Source organism: Schistocerca cancellata, chromosome 10 (genome assembly GCF_023864275.1).
Source record: "Schistocerca cancellata isolate TAMUIC-IGC-003103 chromosome 10, iqSchCanc2.1, whole genome shotgun sequence".
NCBI classification, from domain to species: Eukaryota; Metazoa; Arthropoda; class Insecta; order Orthoptera; family Acrididae; genus Schistocerca; species Schistocerca cancellata.
The window spans coordinates 805,333-822,416 of NC_064635.1; the positions used below are offsets into that span (position 1 = coordinate 805,333).

The 17,084-nt window shown below is 37.7% G+C and overlaps 1 protein-coding gene across 2 annotated transcripts in view; it reads right to left on the minus strand.

Annotated features, from left to right (window-relative positions):
• LOC126106905 (zinc finger CCCH domain-containing protein 14) overlaps window positions 1–17,084 on the minus strand; it is a 239,044-nt gene that overhangs the window by 22,058 nt on the left and 199,902 nt on the right. The gene's annotated exons all lie outside the window — the stretch shown is intronic.

The window sequence follows — 17,084 nt, forward strand, 5'->3', positions numbered from 1 at the left end:
TCCTTCTATATCATAGATGAATTCTTGACTAGAAATAAATAAATCTATAAATATAGTATATTCATTATGTGCCATTTAAGGGAATCAGGTAAATAATAGAAATATTAATCTTTAACTCTTTCCCTCTCTCTCTCTCTCTCTCTCTCTCTCTCTCTCTCTCTCTATATATATATATATATAAATTTTGTTTCATATGTGCATTTCTTGTGCACTTGACACATTCCATATCCTAACGGTTACTGTACCATGCATGGAACATGCGTCCAATTAACTTATTAACCTACTCTTTGTATCCTACCTGTTAGGTATGATCAAAACCAGTCATTAACTACCCCTCTTATCCCAATGCTTCAAATTTATTTAATAGAATCTTGTGGTTGACTGTATCAAACGCCTTGGGAAGACCAAAAACATGCCTGTGACATACTCATCTTTATCAAGAGCATAAAGTACGACTTTTGTGAATTCTACTATGGCTGCCTCCGTATGTTTGCCACTTTGGAAACCAAACTGTGATTTGGTTAAAAGGTTGTATTTATTCAGGTAATTCATTAATCTGTCTTTCATAATTGTTTCTATTATTTTTGAGAATGCTGACAGCAGGGAAATGGGCTGGTAATTTTCTATGTCTTCTGCATTACCTTTCTTAAGCAAAGGTACAACTCTTGCCTGTTTTAACTGCTCTGGAAATGCCCCGATATGAAGGATTCATTTATTATATTTGTTAAGGGGCCTTGTATAATCCCTATGCATTGTTTCAGCACACACATTGGTACTTCATCTAAGCCTATGACTTTTTATTTTTAGTTTTTGAATTGTTTTATTTATTTCATAATCTGTGGTTGGAAGTAACATCATTGTATTTAGTGCAACATTATCTACAGGTGTTATATTTGTTTGGGGGAATTTTTGCTGTAACTTCCCTGCAATATTGAAAAATGCTCATTTACAAAGTTTGCCAAGTGCTGTGGATCATTTATTACTACATCCCCCTCCCTTAGCGGTACGTTATTCTGCGTTTGTTTGCCTCTCCCCATTTCCTTTTTTATAACATCCCAGACTGCTTTGCTTTTATTCTCTGCATTATATATTATTTTGTCATTAAACGAATTTTTTGCAGCAATCAGCACCTTCCTACAGATCTTTTTGTATCTATGATAGAAATTTAAGAATGCTGGATCATTGTGAATCTTCTTCATGGAACTGAGGTGTTTAAATGTTTGGGAGGACTTGTTAATTCCTGCTGTTATCCACCTGCTTTTATGGGATGTTGATACAGACATGCATACTTTTGGAAATGCCTTTTCAAAGTTCAATTTAAACAATGTGGAGAATTTAGAGACTTTCATATTCACATTGGTTTCCTTATACACTTAATCCCAGCTTTGTTTTTCTAGTTCCTTTGTAAAATCTTTTATTTTGATTTCTTATGGATCTTGTTTGTAGGCTTGTAGTTAAGGGAATGATTCAATGCCTGACTTTACTGTTGTTATTTGACAGAGATGGTCTGATAGTCTGAGATCTTCTACAGCTACATCACATTTTTCCCTGTCCATATTTGTGGCCACATGGTCAATTACTGATGAAGTCGTCATGGTAACCCTTGTTGCACTATTGACCAATAGGGACATGCCAAAACTTTGAAGGATGTTTATTAAGGTGCTGCTGGATTCATTTATGATGTTAGTGTTGAAGTTAATGTCCCCACACAGAATTATGTTGACCTTTGTACTTGAGACTTTATCTAGAACTTCTGTTAACTTACTGAAAAGTGTCCACACTACCACTGGGAGATCTATACACACACACACAAAATGATTAATTTCATGGTGCTATCAAGCCCTGTTAATTCAATAGCTGATATTTCAAAGTGTACGGACTTTGACACGACAGTCGTAAAATTTGAGACCATATCAGTCCGATGCAGTCTTTCGAACTTTTTCTTTGCATCCTGATAAGACAGGCAATCAAGTGTTTTACATTCTTGAATTTTCTTCTCATTCTTAAACACTTAGCATTGCAGTGAATGAGGAGGGTGCGGTTCCAGAAAGCTGACACACTGAGATGGCTGGTCACAGGGGCTGCCCTCACAGGATGCTTGTCCACATGTCCGACAGATAGCCTCATGAGAACAATGGTAAGACATGTGTTTGAACCTCTGGCAGTTAAAGGGAGGAAAGTGTTTCAGATATGTTTGGGAATATTCTCCAGCATATGAAAGAAATGGGATCAGATTTTAATAGTAAAATGAATGGTTTGGGTTCCAAAATTAAAATGTCATTGAGTTCTGATATTGATAAAAAATAAATAAAATGGGATTAAATATTAATACTAAAATGAATAAAGTAGGTTTGGATATAAATGAGTTACACAGTGAGGCTGTAGAAAAGGAATCCAAAATGGAAAATAAAATTTCGAATTTGATGGAATTGTGGAAAAATTACCTGACTCTGTGTTTATTAATCAGGTCAGGTAAGAATGTAATGCTGCAATTGTAACAGTGGTAAGTGAACTAATTACCCAGATTAAGCAGGTTGCTGAGAATAGCGAACAGTTCAAAGAATATGTAAATTCAGAAGTGGGTAAAATTCATGAACATGTACAAAGTGTAGAAAATTACTGTGAGGTTAACCATGTTGTTTTAGAAAGTAAAATTAAAGAAGTGAAAGACATGTGTACAAAGTTTGGAGCACAAGTGGCTAGTAAAGTACCTAACTTAGAAGCTAATATTAGTCAGTTCAGTACTAGTGTGAATGAACAATTAAGTAACTACGAGAGTAGACTAACAAAAGTTGAACAGAATGGTAACAGCCATAATGTTTGTATTATTGTCTAACAGTGTTGTGGAATCTACAGAAATTGCCTATGTAACACATTGCCAATTTCAGAAATTTGAACCAAATAAGAACGTTCATCCGAAAGAATTCTGGAGTGACTTTGAAGATGTGTTACCTAAAGTGTGGAACAATAAATAAACAAATCGGTTTCATTACTTCTAATCTAGTACGGGAAGCTAGACTTAGCTCCAGATAAAGACGACAGTCTTGTGGAATTTAAGCAGGCATTCTTTGAAGAATATTGGGGTAAGAGAAAGCAAATAGAAGTTTTTAATAAGTTATGGTTGGGAGAAATATGTGATCCTAAGAAAGATAGAATTAAAAGATTTGTGCAAAAGTGGGTGACTACACTGTCTTATTTAAATTCAAAAGTTGAGATAGAACAGATAATCACAGGCATTGAAAATAAGTTGCCACTGTACTGGCAGAATAAAATCGTTTCTGCACCCAGGGATGACATTGACAGATTTGTTCACTACCTTGAGAGGGTCAAAAACATTTTGAAAGAGGAAGAAAATAACAGAAAAGAATATAGACCTCCCGTAAGACATAATGACAGTAGGACGGAAGTCAATGTAAACAGAATAAGTGTACAAAGAGGTAATAATTACCGGGATAGGGACAGAAGAAGAGGAGGTAATGCTAGAGGCAGGTACAGTGACAGTACAGTATTTTGATTGCAATCAGCTGTGAGCCAATGATGTAATGGATGAGCGTCACCTGTCAGATGGAAGGAACATCAGAGGCAACAACAACACATGGCAGGAAAACTGTTAAAGAGTCTGCGAGGACGCTGGTGTTCGCAGACACAAGCATTACCAATTAAACTCGGTGGCGAAAACATTTGTAAAGAAAGCTCTTGTTAAACAGTGTTTAGAAAGTAATGGTGATGTATTCAGGAGGGCAGAGGAGAGTAATAGTAAGGAAAACCAGAACCATCTTAAAGGGGAACTAAGTACTGTGAGTGAAGACTCAGCTCAGGAGGTGGGGTGGGGTGAATCAGTGCTACAAAACAAACAAGAAGCTACCTATAAATGGTGGAAGTAATACTAAGAAAATACATGAGGAGGTGGTGAATAGGCTGAATCAAATAATTACAGAAAGTGAGGAGGAAGAATCAGAAGGAGAAGAAGAAGGGGGTAATTTAAGTAATTCTGACAATACCTTGAACAGGGTTGCAGAAACAGAAATGGTGGTTGAAATGTTAGAGAAGTGTTTTGATTTGTCTACAATGGATCAGATAGTAAATGCCAGCACATTAAATGAAGTACACGGTGATTCAGTTAAGCTAAGTGTAGTTTCCACTGAATGGGTAAGTTTTGACAGACGAGAAGTGGTGCATGAATTGCTAGAACAACCTGAATCTGTAGTTAGAAGAGAGTATGTGGGCCAACCGATTATTGAAGTAATTGTGTTTGGAGAAAAGGTTCCTGGTCTAATTGATAGTGGTTCAAAAGTGTGTGCTGTATCACAGAATTTTGTAAATCTCTCCCAAAGAGTAAACAAATAGTTATAATGCCCATTGGTGGCGTAAAAATTGTAGTGGCCACAGGTAAAAGTAAAAAGGTGGTTAATCAGGATATACTGTTACCAGTTACTATAAGTGGTGTACAAACTGTAATGACTTTTTTAATTATTAATGGGCTTAGTGTGGAAACGTTGGCACGTGCCGATTTCCTGCATAAGTATGAAGGATGGTGTAATGGTACTTTGACTTCCGCAAAGTTATAATTTACGATCGCGCACGCAGAAGAGCGCTGCGCCAGCGACCGATTTTATAAATAATTTTCTTCTTTTTTACTTTTGTGTAGTTTTTTGTTTTTAAGAATGGATGGATGACTCTCTCTCTCTCTTGTCTGGAGACGAAAGACGTGTATTATTCGGCGACGTTGAATGTGCTTTTGGTGAAAATTAAAACTGAATTACAAAGCGATGTTGTTTCAATAATTAATGAGAAGAAGAGATAATAAAATAAAAAGGTAACACTACAATTGGCGTCCTGGTGACAGGACGTGCAATCTTCGGATTTGATACAAGTGCAGTTTGGATTTGATACAAGTACAGTTTGGATTTGATACAAGTGCAGTTGTTATAAATTTTGGACATTTTATCTAATTCTAACCACTTAATAGCATCAGAAAATGAATTTGGACTAAGTCTCATTCATTTCAATTGTAATGTTACGTGCATGAAATTTACAACAATATTGTTTTCCTGTTATTAATTTGTGTTAATTTTCATTTTCATGTTGAGGAAATTAATTTGAAAAAAAAAAAAGGAAAAAGGATAACGTTCCATAAAATAATTTGCACGGACGCGAAAGAAAAATTTTGGATTGAAAACTGTATATTTGACGCTACATTTGCAACATAAGACTGACAAAGAAAAAATGGTGAGTACAGCAATTTACATTTTTTCCAGTTTCAAGCAGCCATCTGTACTTCCTTTATTCCGATCCATTTATTTCGAAATTATTTTTTTCAATTTGTAGTTAAAACTGATTTACTACTATTATTGCAAATGATAAGTGAAGCGCATATTCACAGTCATTTATTTGTGAGAGGGAAATTTCAGTGCCAATTTTATAATTCAATTTCTAATTAGAAATCATATAGCAATATTCATTTCCATAAGAGAAATTTCAGATTTCAACATATCATATTAAAAAAAAATTTTTTTTACCATTGGAAAATTTTATTTGCAATTAATTATGAAAATCGCAAGATGGACGCTAGACGCGTAGAAATTGTTTCCGCGGACGAGCTTAGTGAAAGTGACACATTGCAAAACATGTCCAACAGTCAAATGAATATTGAACTTAATAGGGAGGATGTTCAAGATATAATTTTACCGGATCGATTAAGACAACAACCCCTATATTTAAACAGATATACAGGCGAGTGGAGAGTGAGTACTACGCGACAAAACGTGACACTGACAACGTCAACTTCAGAACCAGACATCAATCGGACACGAAAAAATGACGAAACTAAGACACAGGACTCTGACATGCTCAACCAGATTCTGAAGTTACTTGGTGACCAAAACAGAAAATTTGACACTTTAGACAAAAGATTTGACACTAAATTCGATGAACTGACACGGGACATAAAACAAAATTTTGAAAAACAATTGAGACAAATTGCCGACTTGACAGAAACCACCAGTAGTCTTGAAAGGAAATTTACTGTCTTATCAGACAAGGTTATGAGACAAGAAAAGGTATTTGTGGAATTCAGTGACGAGACAAAAACTGACTTACAACAATGTAATGAGAAATTGTTAACAGTAGTTTTTGAACAACAGAAAACCAGTACCCAAGTTGACGAATTACGACAGTCACACAATTCCGCAAAAACAAACCAAGAACACTTACACCTGACGATTACAGACCTTTCAGACAGATTAAATGATGTAACATTGGAGCAGAAATCCTTACAGGAAAAGTTAGAAAAGCTTGAAGACAGAGCAGATGTAGCATCTTTAAAGAATGACACAACTCTAGCAGAAAAACTTGTACATGAATGCAAATTATGTGATGATTATTTAGATGAGAAGTTTGAGACAATGACACAGATCATTTTAGATAAGACAAAGGAACAAGTAAAGGGAGAAACAGATAATATTCAGAAAGAGGTACGTAAACTTAAAGAGAATGTAGTACCAAGTTCGTCAGTGATACCAAAACCCATAACAGACAACCAAAACATAAATGAGAATCATAATAATGCTAGACCCAGCACACAGCCGAAAATAGAATTACCAATGAGTGATACAAATCCCAATGAGCCATTTTCAATGCTACCACAATATCAAAATTACTATCAGACATCACCACATACTATGCACAGTTTGACACAAAATACAGGACCCATAATACCATCGGGAGTAGCTGATGAAACATTAGTACGACATGGATACTTTCAGACATTTTCATGTGATGAGAAAGACAAAGTGCATCCGATTGTTTTCATCCGCTCTTTTGATGGTATTTTCCCGAGACATTGGTTAGAAGCCGACAAAATTCGATATGTTACAAATTTGTTACGTGGAAGAGCAGCTAAGTGGGGAGCAGCAATTAAAAGACGATGTTTAACATTTGAACAGTTTGAACAAGCATTTCTTGAGGAATTCTGGTCGATCACAGAACAGCAAAGTTTAAAACGAGAAGTATACAATCCAGAAATTTACAACCCGAAGAAAGAGACTTTACGACAATACTTTGAACGCTACCTAGACAAAACATTATATTGGACAAAACCAGCAGATTTACCAGATGTAATTACAACACTTAAAAGCCACTTACCATTTCCTTACCGTGATAAATTAATAGGAGTGTCCGAGGACAACATAAAGAATTTTTTCAGTTATGTTGATGAGATAGATGTTGTTTACAGAGATGAGATCAGGAATTTCAATCAATTGTATCGGATCCATCCAAGCAATTCGCGTACGCACAACAGAAATGACAGAGGCTATTGGAATCCGCCTCCGACACCACAACAAAACACTCAAAGAAACAATTCACACTACACTGGGACAAATCCATTCAATATTAGGAGAAACAACTCGCAGCATTGGCAAGGAAACAGTAATTATTACTATAATGGTTATCCGAACAATAATTACAATCAGAACAATAACAGTTATATTCAAAATAACAACAACAGAAGAAGGAACTGAAATTATAGAGATCAAAGAGAGGATAACAGGTACCATCCAGGATATTTTCAGAGAAACAACATCCAACAACATCCAAACATGTATTGCAGGAATAACAGTAATGACAACACCAGTTACAGTCATGGGCGAAATAATGTATGGGGAAATCACAATGGACAACCGCCACGACACATGCAATACAGCAACCCTCAATTTGTACCTAACGGAACTCCCAATGCGACGCGGGGTAATGTCAACAACCAAACAGCTGATACTTGGGTGACGCGCGACAGAAATGTAAATATTATTGAGTTGGGCAATGAACCCAACCCGCAGCAACAACCGAATTTGCCGGAAAACGAACGACGACCGAGCTAAGCGCTCGAGTTACGGTCAGTAGGGAGCAGAGCGCAACGGAACCGACGATTTGTTTTCTCCGATATGATGACAGTAAGAAAATAGAAAAGGAATTATATCAGGATGTAGATTTTAATAGTACCAGTAAAACAAAGAAGATTAATCAGGCTATAACACGAGTTATGATTGGTAGTTATGAAGTGGAAGTAATGTTAGATACAGGAGCAGCAGCAAGTGTCATTTCAATGTCCTTATATAATGAACTCAAACAAATAATGAACATACAAACATTGCCAGTACAGAATTGTCACATTATAAGTGCCACCGGTAACAAATCAAAGAATGTGAAATTTCAAGTGCTAATTAACTTCACATTTTCAAATATACCACTCAATTACAGTTTTCTGGTAGTAGACAAATTAGTTATGCACTGCATATTAGGAATTGACTTTTTGAATGAATATCAAGCAATCATAGATTTAGGAAAAGGGAAATGTCATTTAACCGTAAACCAACAACAACTGACAATAGAGTTAACACAGGGTAAAAACTTAAACAGTAAACAAGGTAAATTTGAACAGTTACATTTTGTGTATCCACCAGCAATAAACACATGTGATTTAACTTTTAATGAAGCTGTATCTCAGGGAATTAAACCTAATGATTTATATGAGAAATGCACAGAATCTGAATATCTGACGAAGGAACAACAACTTGAATTACTTGAAGTTTTGCAGCAATTTGCTGAGGTATTTGTGGAGAAACCTGGAATTATTAGAGGCTATACTTATGAGATGGATGTTAAACCACACAAAACATACTGTAGAACATATTATAATATTCCTTGGTCAAAGAAACCCGCAGTTTTGAAAGAGATTGAAAAAATGCAAGCTTGGGGTATCATTGAAAGGTCACATTCACCATATTGCAGTCCGATCCTAGCAGTTAATAAAGAGGATGGTAGTGTAAGGTTAGTGCTGGATGCACGAGAAATTAACAAAGTTATAATCCCAATCAACACACGACCTATTAATTTGGAAGAACAACTTTTAAAATTTCATAATGTACAGTATTTAACCAATATCGACCTCCGCTCATCATTTTGGCAGGTGAACCTCCATAAAAACAGTCGTAAATACACTGCATTTCTATGTGAGGGACGTAGTTATCAATTTTGTGTTCTACCCTTTGGTCTACGAGTGAGTGCTGGAGTATTTATCGAAGCCTTAGATGCTGTTCTTGGACCACAATTGTTATCGCAAATCACAGTTTATGCTGATGACATTGTCATTGCCACCACTACTTGGGATGAACATGTAAATCTTTTGAAGCAACTTCTGACTAAATTTTCTGATGCAGGTGTCACTATCAATTTATCAAAGACGAAATTAGGGAGGAGAGAAATCAAATTCCTTGGTCACATCATATCAACTGAAGGCATTTATCCAGACTCAAGAAAAATTGATGCAATAAAGAATTTTCCATCCCCACAGAATCGTAAACAACTCAAAGCCTTTCTTGGTCTATCTTCATTCTTCAGGAAATTTGTACCCTACCACCTTCTTAACAGTCCACATCTTCTATCTTTACTCAAAAGAAATAATATTTGGAAATGGACAGAGTTCTGTCAGACAGATTTTGAAGCGATTAAGGATGCTTTAGTTAATGCACCGTTGTTATGTCATCCTGACATGATGTCAGACTTTTGCCTAGTAACAGATGCAAGTTCCTATGGGCTCGGAGCATTTTTATTCCAAATTCATGTAGAAGATGAACAAACAGTCATCAAACCTATAAGTTTTGCTAGCCGCACGCTCACTGAATGCGAAAAGTCATATTCAGTGACCGAGCGCGAAACACTTGCCATAGTATGGGCGTTTGGCAAGTTTCGCTACTTTCTATGGGGAAAACGTACTAAGCTTTATACTGATCATCAAGCTCTTTCTTTCCTGCTATCATGCAAGTTATTACATCCACGTCTTGCATGCTGGTGTGCATCACTACAAGAATATGATTTTGATATTATATATATAAAAGGAGAATCCAACATTATAGCCGATGATCTATCTCGTTTGCCACAAGGGCTACAAGAATTTTCAGATGTGACAGAACAAACATCAGATTTTAAAATTTTACTCATGTATGACGGTACATTTGCACCTTACTACAAAAACATGTGCAGGAAGTTAGCCATATTGCAGGACAATGATCCCAGGTGGATCCAGATAAAGAATAAATTACGTGCAGGAACAGACCCACATCTTGAAAAATATTACACGTTACACAAAGAAGTATTATTTCACCGACGAAACCCTGAATCACAGCATTGGTGTGTTTGCTTACCTGAAGCTCATGTTGATGATTTTATTTTATTTACACACAGAACTTGGGGACACTATGGTGTAACCAAATGTACAGATAAGATTATACAATATTGCTATTTTCCAAATTTAAGGCGAAGAGTATTGAGTAATATTAGGAAATGCATCATATGTCAGAAAGCCAAATATTCTAATCGCACAAGCATGAATGAATTGCACCCAATCATACCTAAGAGGCCATTACAGCTAATTTCTTTAGATATTGCAGGACCCTCTCCACAAGCACGTCCATTGTAGGGGATCACTTTACTAGTATTTATGAAGTAGTCAGCAACCATCCCATGAACCTATCCTCCTACAGAGGGCTGTCTTGAAGCTTGAAATATGTGTAAATTTTATTCCAGGAGGCAAGATGAATTTTAAGTTGAATATTCTAGCGAGTTGCCACAATTATCTTCAAATGTTGCAAGTGTAACGGAAAAAAATAAATAAATAAATAAAATAAAAAAAGAATGAGCTAACAAATAAAATGTATATTTCAATCTAAATGTAATGTAATTCACATGTCAGCACAATGATGTTGAATGTAAAAAAAAAAAAAAAATTGACTATATTTTTCATTTAATTCTGTATATGTACTATATGACAACAATGTATCTCATGTAATGATTAATTGGAAATATTTGTATATTCATGTACTTATTGTATCGAGAAATGTATTTTAAGGAGATGTTAATGAACTGCAAAGGACTTGTGCATGTAGCACATGATTCATATAAATGGAACTGAAAATGCAAAGAAGAAACCAACGTGATGGAACACTGGTCAAGAAATATTTACGTAGTGTCAATATGCTTTGAAGTGTATGGTGTTGTGGAAGCCGGCAGGTCTTCAGGTTGGTGTAAAAGACAAGCTCATCACCTGTCGTAGGCAGTGAGGTGTTTCCTGTGCCCTCATTGACCATTTATACCCCGGTAGACGCCACCAAAATTCGACTGCTGGAGATCACAATTTCGTGTTGACAGATTGAACAAACTTTGGATTTTCTTCAAGTCACACGTAAGAGATCCAGGCAGTACACACACACTCAGAATCCGATACTACGTTTGAAGACATTGGAGCAATATAATAGAAACATTTATTGTTCGAATTAATTCCATTGTAAACACGAATCATGTGAACTGAATTCAAACGCTGCGCTAAGCAACGATAATACGCTGCAATTCAAAGACATTAATGTTACGACTCCTAAAGAAGATACACACCAAAAAGACTGTATACAAAGACTGATATGCAAAGCGCATTGTGCTCAGAAATATTTTTTGTAATATGTAAATTTCTTATTTTCTCATATATGTATGTATCTATGTAAATTTTCTATACTGCCACGCTCGCTTGCGGAGCTTGTCAGTAGAGGAGGCATTGTAATGGTACTTTGACTTCCGCAAAGTTATAATTTACGATCGCGCACGCAGAAGAGCGCTGCGCCAGCGACCGATTTTATAAATAATTTTCTTCTTTTTTACTTTTGCGTAGTTTTTTGTTTTTAAGAACGGATGGATGACTCTCTCTCTCTCTTGTCTGGAGACGAAAGACGTGTATTATTCGGCGACGTTGAATGTGCTTTTGGTGAAAATTAAAACTGAATTACAAAGCGATGTTGTTTCAATAATTAATGAGAAGAAGAGATAATAAAATAAAAAGGTAACACTACAATGGGTTAATTTTAGTACTAATGATATAACTATAAGAATAAAAGGAAAACCTGTAATTATTCCATTTATCGGAAAAAGACCAGATATAAACAATGAACAGAGTGACATTCCAATTCGTCTCTGTAGGACTGCTAATTTAATTGATGGCTATAATGAATATGGTGAAAGGGAAGAAGTGGATCCTTCCAAACTAGAAAATGGCAGAATCAGGATAGATGAAAAACTAGAGAAACTTACTTAATTAAGTGATATACAAAAGGACGATTTAAGACAAATTTTGAATAAACATTGTGAGGTATTTTCAGATCAGCCTGGATTAGTTCGAAATTACGAACACTATTTAACCGTGAAAGAAGATGCACATTTTTTCTAAAAACTATTTGCCATTCTAGAAGTTCATAGGGAAGCCATTCGAGACTTAATACAGAAAATGCTCAATTGGGGGATAATTGAAAAGGCTAATTACTGTTTACATGGATGATGTACTGATTTTGACTCCAACTTGGGAAGAGCACTGTTTGCTATTAAAATGGGGAGGGGGGGTGAAATTGAAGTTAGATAAGACAGAATTTGTCAAAAAGAGATTAAATTCCTGGGAAGGAATTGTGCCCGATACAAGTAAAATAAATGCTATTAGGGAATATGTAGCACCGACCACATGAAGGAACTAAATGGAATGTTCGGTTTATTTGGATTTTATAGAAAATTTGTGGCAGGGCAACGATTTGAAGATTTTTGTATAAGGGAATTGTTGAAGAAAAATATTCCCTGTAAGTGGACCCTGGAATGTCAAACCACTTTTGAAAAACTAAGGAAGCACTACTGGACAGTCAGATTTTGGATCATCCTGACTTTTCCAAACCTTTTTGTTTAGGATCAGATGCCTGTGGTTACAGTCTGAGGGTAGAATTGTTCCAGACAGAGATGGTTGGAGAAGAACATATCCACAAAATTATCGCATTTGCAAGTCGATTGTTACAACAAGTGGAGAAAAATTACAGCATCTCTAAACTGGAAGCTTTAGTGGTTATTTTTGGTTTGCAAAAGTTTGAGCAATACCTGTTAGGACATAAAGTGTTGATTTTTACGGACCATGGTGCTCTAACTTATTTAAATACTTGTCAGCTCAAACATGATAGACTCAGGAGGTGGTCTATGTATTTGAAACACAGTATGTAAAGGGTGCTGAAAACGTAGTGGCAGATGTGCTATTCAGAAGTGTAAAGAATAAAGAGCAGGAGGTGGATCCTGTGACGAACATGAATTGTGATGAGATATTGATTGCAATCTTTCAGCTACAGGAAGAGGGACCGATTAAACGCATCTGTAAGAACCTTAGATGAGAACATAATCAGGATGATTATCTTAAATTGGTGAAAAGTAGCAATAGATCTTTTCAGCCCACTACCTGTTTCAAGAGGAGGTTATGAGTATGTGTTCATACTGGTAGATGGATTTACTAAACATGTGAAATTTTATCTGCTTAAGAAGTTTAACTCTAAGGTAACTTTAAGTAAACTAGAGAAAGACTATTTTGTCGAAATTGGTGTGCCAAAAGTGATTTTGTCAGATAATGGTCCACGGTTTATATCTAAGCATTTTGAAGAATGTTTAAGTAAGGAAAACAGAGTACACAACTTAACCATCTCTGTAGGACATACTGTCATAAGAAGCACTCAAAATGGGCTAATTACTTGGTGTCGAGGAAGTAATTAGACCTAACAACATCCTATTTGATTTAGTAGAATTCCCTAAAATTACAGATTTGGCTATGGAAGAAAAGAAGAAGGTAGCTCATGCCAATATTAGAAAAAAGGCATTGGAAAGAAAAAGGAGACATGATGCAAGAGCTAGTCCGATGGGCTTTCAGATTGGTGACCTGGTGCTAGTAAAGTCTAAGGAAAAATCTAAGAAACTTACAGCTGAAACTAAGAAATTTACAGACGAGTTATAGGACCCTTCAGAGTAATAGAGGAACCGTATTCTAATGCCTATAGTCCAGAGTATGTGAAGTCACAAACTATTTGGATTAAGAAACATTATTGATTTAAAGACATACATTCAGAAAGCAGTCTAAAACCATAGTAACTTCACTGGATTACTACCTTATTCTCCGTCCTGTCAAATTTCTCCAGGGCTGTGTGTCTTGCATGTTGCGGTTAGCGCCCGCAGAGTGCCCAGCTAATAAGTATATTCCTTCAATTTTCATTTTCGTAAACCTGTCACCTAACAGTCTCTTTAATCTATGCACCCTCGCTCCCCCCACCCCTTTGGGGGAAGAAAAGGAACACTTTTCTATCAACCCATTGCAATTCCTTGTACTGCCACTTAACATTACCAACGGACCTGTTGAGTGGTGTGAAATGTTGCGGCAACAATGCTTCCCTCTTTTTTCCCTGGCATGAGGAAGAAGCACAACCGATTCCCAGCACTGTTTCTTGGTTAAACCATTGACAGCATCCTTAGACAGTCTTCCCATTCTTGCCCAGGCCCTTGTATGGACTCACAATGATACCGTCTAGTTACGGACTTGTTGAGTGATTAGATGACTGAGGCAACAATGATCCTCCCTCCTATCCCTGGCGTAGGTGATCAGCAGAGCAGTTTTTCAACCAAACACAAACTTATATTGACACATTTGTTCTAATAGTGAACTAAGATACTGACCAAAACTAACATAAATGTAAATGAGATGACTTGAAAGCCAAAGAGAGGTGGACTTAAGTGTATTTAATATTGTCAGTAATTTATGTTTTCTTGAATGAAGTTGTCTATGATGAATTTGAGAGCTATGGAAGTTGGCCTGAATTATGCTCAGTAGTTTCTGTAAGGACCTGTTTTATATAATGTCTGTTTAATAAGTATTTTAGTATAGGTAATAATGAAGAACCACGGAAGTGGTCATGAAAATAAATATATAAATGTAATGAAGAGCCATAAATGTTGGCCTGAGTTAGGATTTGTGTGTGTGTATGTGTGTGTGTGTGTGTGTGTTCGCCAGATTCATCCTGACACACAACTTCTTCACTTTTGAAGGCTAGACATACCAACAATTAAATGGAACAGCCATGGGTACCAGGATGGCCCCCCTCGTACGCCAACCTATTTATGGGTCGCTTAGAGGAAGCCTTCGTGGTTACCCAGGCCTGCCAACCCAAAGTTTGGTACAGATTTATTGATGACATCTTCATGATCTGGACTCTCACTGAAGAAGAACTCCAGAATTCCCTCTCCAACCTCAACTCCTTTGGTTCCATCAGATTCACCTGGTCCTACTCCAAATCCCATGTCACTTTCCTTGACGTTGACATCCATCTGTCCAATGGCCAGATTCACACATCCGTCCACATCAAACCCACCAACAAGAAACAGTATCTCCATTATGACAGCTGCCACCCATTCCATATCAAACGATCCCTTCCCTACAGCCTAGGTCTTCGTGGCAAATGAATCTGCTCCAGTCCTGAATCCCTGAACCATTGCACGAACAACCCGAAAACACCTTTCTCATCCCGCAACTACCCTCCTGACCTGGTACAGAAGCAAATAACCAGAGCCACTTCCTCATCCCCTCATACCCACAACCTCCCACAGAAGAACCCCAAAAGAGCCTCACTTGTGACATGATACTTTCCCGGACTGGATCAGACTCTGAATGTGGCTCTCCAGCAGGGATACGACTTCCTCAAATCCTGCCCCGAAATGAGATCCATCCTTCATGAAATCCTCCCCACTCCACCAAGAGTGTCTTCCCGCCATCCACCTAACCTTCGTAACCTATTGGTTCATCCCTATGAAATCCCCAAACCACCTTCATACCCTCTGGCTCCTACCCTTGTAACTGCCCCCGGTGTAAAACCTGTCCCATGCACCCTCCCACCACCACCTACTCCAGTCCTGTAACCTGGAAGGTGTACACAATCAAAGGCAGAGCCACGTGTGAAAGCACCCACGTGATTTACCAACTGACCTGCCTACACTGTTAAGCTTTCTATGTGGGAATGACCAGCAACAAACTGTCCATTCGCATGAACGGACACAGGCAGACAGTGTTTGTTGGTAATGAGGATAACCCTGTGGCTAAACCTGCCTTGGTGCACGGTCAGCACATCTTGGCACAGTGTTACACCATCCAGGTTACCTGGATACTTCCCACTGACACCAACCTATCAGAACTTCGGAGATGGGAACTTGCCCTTCAATATATCGTCTCTTCCCATTACCCACCAGGCCTCAACCTCCGCTAATTTCAAGTTGCTGCCGCTAATACCTCACCTGTCATTCAACATGTTTGCCTCTGTACTTCCGCCTCGACTGACATCTCTGCCCAAACTCTTTGCCTTTACGTATGTCTGCTTGTGTCTGTATATGTGCGGATGGATATGTGTGTGTGTGTGTGTGTGTGTGTGTGTGTGTGTGTGTGTGTGTGTGTGTGTGTGTGTGTGGGCGCGCGTGCGCATACCTGTCCCTTTTTCCCCATAAGGTAAGTCTTTCCGCTCCCGGGATTGGAATGACTCCTTACCCTCTCCCTTAAAACTCACAGCCTTTCGTCTTTCCCTCTCCTTCCCTCTTTCCTGATGAAGCAACCGTTGGTTTTTATGATCCCGGAGGGGGGAGGGGGGGGGGGGGGATCTGGAAGGCACATTGGCACATCCTCCCACTATGCAGTAGGACAATCACAGGAGGTAGAGGGGTGCTGCAAAGCCCCCGATAGCTTCCCCACAGCAAATGCGACAGACTGGTGCACGTGCTGTGTCCCACCAAGATTAAAAACTACCCTCTCCCCACTTCTTCTCCCAGTGCCTATTAAGCAATTAGAATGTATATGGTCCTCAACTTCCATCATGTAAGAACAGAGATCCACCCTTGTGCCACTGTTGGTTAATATTCTCTACTTTCTACTGTTGTTGTTGTGGTCTTCAGTCTTGAGACTGGTTTGATGCAGCTCTCCATGCTACTCTATCCTGTGCAAGCTTCTTCATCTCCCAGTACTTACTGCAAACTACATCCTTCTGAATCTGCTTAGTGTATTCATCTCTTGGTCTCCCTCTATGATTTTTACCCTCCACGCTGCCCTCCAATGCTACATTTGTGATCCCTTGATGCCTCAGAACATGTCCTACTAACCGGTCCCTTCTTTTTGTCAAGTTGTGCCACAGAGTCTTCTTCTCCCCTATTCTATTCAATACTTC